General features: G+C 42.2%; 1 pseudogene; it reads left to right on the top strand.

Annotated features, from left to right (window-relative positions):
- Window positions 1–481: 481 nt before the first annotated feature.
- On the top strand, window positions 482–1,483 carry LOC105532248 (annotated as a pseudogene).
- Window positions 1,484–3,120: the final 1,637 nt, after the last annotated feature.

Raw genomic sequence — 3,120 nt, 5'->3', positions numbered from 1 at the left:
GTGGGCCAAGATCACACCACTGCACTTCAGTCTGGGCAACAAAGCAAGACTGTCTCAAAAAATAAAAAAATTTTAAAAAGTAAGTACATGCAATATAATATCACAAATATTTTAACTATTCTGATAGCTATTTCAATACAATTGTTTTGCTTTATAATTATGTGCATTTAAAACTGTTATTTTGGCCGGGTGCGGTGGCTCATGCCTGTAATCCCAGTACTTTGGGAGGCGAGGCAGGCAGATCACAAGGTCAAGAGTTCGAGAACAGCTTGACTAATATGGTGAAACACTGTCTCTACTAAAAATACAAAAATTAGCCGGGCACGGTGTCAGGCGCCTGTAATCTCAGCTATTTGGGAGGCTGAGGCAGGAGAATCACTTGAACTCAGGAGGCAGAGGTTGCAGTGAGCCGAGATTACACCATTGCACTCCAGCCTGGGCAACAGAGTGAGATTCCGTGTTAAAAAAAAAAAAAAAAAAGATGGCCACCGCCCCCGAGCTGCCTCTCGGCCTGCAGCAGCTGTGGGCGCTGCACCCCAAACCGGGCGTGGTCCCACTGCACTCGCCCTGGACCTTCTGGCTCGACAGATCCCTCCCTGGTGCCACAGCAGCTGAGTGCGCATGAAATCTGAAGAAAATCTACACAGTACAGACAGTACAGATATTCTGGAGTGTATACAATAATATCCCTCCTGTGACTAGCCTGCCTTTGAGATGCAGTTATCATTTAATGAGAGGAGAGAGGCAACCACTTTGGGAAGAGGAGAGTAATGCAAAGGGCGGCGTATGGACGATGAAAGTCCCCAAGGACAGCACGTCCACAGTTTGGAAGGTGTTGCCGTTAGCAACCATCGAGAAACAGTTCACAGACTGTGCTGCAGCAGATGACGAAGTAATAGGAGTTAGTGTCAGTGTTCGGGACCGAGAAGACGTCGTCCAACTCTGGAATGTAAATGCCTCTTTAGTGGGTGAAGCGACTGTTTTAGAAAAGATCTATGAACTTCTGCCCCACATAACTTTTTTTTTCTTTTTTTTTTTTTTTTTTTTAGACGGAGTCTCGCTCTGTCGCCCAGGCTGGAGTGCAGTGGCCGGATCTCAGCTCACTGCAAGCTCCGCCTCCCGGGTTTACGCCATTCTCCTGCCTCAGCCTCCCGAGTAGCTGGGACTACAGGCTCCGGCCACCTCGCCCGGCTAGTTTTTTGTATTTTTTAGTAGAGACAGGGTTTCACCGTGTTAGCCAGGATGGTCTCGATCTCCTGACCTCGTGATCCGCCCGTCTCGGCCTCCGAAAGTGCTGGGCCCACGTAACTTTTAAAGCAGTATTTTATAAACCCCATGAAGAGCATCATGCTTTTGAAGGTGGACGTGGAAAACACTAATTGCACTCTGTAAAGAATTCTTTGTCCTTTGCTGATTGGTTTTGGAATCGGTCTTAACAGGAGGGAGAGTGAAGAGAAGACTTGCGGAAGCCGATGCTGGTCAATTTAGAGTGGGTTTCTGTCCTTGCAGATGGGCAATTAGGACTCAAAGTGGCAGGTGGGATTGAGGGAGATTGTGTGGGTTTCTACCGTCACATTACTTGCTTTTTTAAAAACAACAAAAAAATAAAATAAAAACCTTTTTTTTTTGGCTTTCTAAATTCTCTGTTCTTTTCACTCTGAATTTTTTTTTGTGCCCTTTAAAATTCCTTATTCAGCCTAATTATTGTTTTCTACACTCCCCTTTCATTGAGGCATGAGAAATCGGTTTCCCTTTAAGTAGTTCTGCTGTACCTAGTTAATGAGAATATGCATAATCGTGACAATACTGCTTTTGAATACCACACTGTACAAGGAGGAATACTAGCTTGGAGAAACCTGTCTTCTGATTATTTGTTGTGACATATTCCTATATACTGTGAGCTGGGCATTGTTTTTTTCTGTCCCAGGGAAAAGAAAAACCATACTTAATCTGATTTTACACTGATTGCACTCAAATCTTTAATTTTCCTTTTTAAAACTTTTTTTTAGCGATAAAAGGAAAATAATAGTTGGATAAAAGGAAAATAATAGTTGGATTGCCTAACATGAAAAATATAATCACAATTCAGTATCAGGATATAAATCAAGCTCTAAGTCTTTGGACCCTTTGTAAAAACATTTCTAATCAGAATTTTAATTTGGCCTTTTCAACCAAAGGCTTAGAGTAGTAGCAAGGGATTTCTCCCAATAGGAAACCTGATGTTTCTGATTTAAAGAGAAAGTGATATTTTAATTGTTTGGATTAAGCTCCTTGCAAAGTTCGGGTGTGTTTATCCACTCAGGGCTTTCCCAGTCAACGCTAACACATTTTGTTAAATGATCACTTTCCCTGCTCACATTGTGCGTCATTTCTCATCATCAGCAGTCCTCCAGCCTGGGCAGCTGTCCCCACCCTTTTTCATGTAGGTGCAGGAAGTTACATCTCATTTCCAGAATGCATGTGAACATTTACAAAGTTGAACTTTGAGTGCATTCTGCTCATATTAGTTATTGGGATTGTTGATATACATTGTATTATGCTACCAAAGAAATATTGGTTTTATTAGAAGGAAATGGTCATCCTCTGGACCACGGAGACTTGCTCAGAATACGCTGATTTCCCTCTCCTGACTTTGCCAAGCCTTTTGCTGCTTTTGCCTGATAAAGGGCAGGGCCATTCAGAGACACTTCCCCTAGTTGGCTTGTTTTTGGAGTCACGGGAGCTAGTGTCTGCTCACACATTTTTCAAAAGGGCGGTGCGCTCAGAACTTCACTGTACCTGGGATTTTTAATTCCTCTTGCAGTGTTGACCAGCAGAGAGACTCAAGGCTACTTTAAGCCTTCACTATGTGCTTGTAGATAAAAATCTCCATTCAAACATTTTAAAGGACTTTGAACATTATCTGTTTATAGACGTCGTGCCCTTCACTTGGTTAGTAACCACCTCAGCCAGAATCCTTATCGTCATAGGTTTTTTAAAATGCTTTTTTTTCCCCCTAAACTTGAGTTTCCTTAGTGATTTCAAAATGAAGTATGAGAATATCAGATTCCATTACCAAAAGCCTGGGACTTGTTTCTCCAAACATTGTGCTAACATTCAACTTGTTTTAAAATTATGACT

The sequence above is a fragment of the Mandrillus leucophaeus genome, unplaced genomic scaffold (genome assembly GCF_000951045.1).
Source record: "Mandrillus leucophaeus isolate KB7577 unplaced genomic scaffold, Mleu.le_1.0 Scaffold944, whole genome shotgun sequence".
Lineage (NCBI taxonomy): Eukaryota > Metazoa > Chordata > Mammalia > Primates > Cercopithecidae > Mandrillus > Mandrillus leucophaeus.
This window is presented reverse-complemented; position numbering and strand designations above follow the sequence as displayed.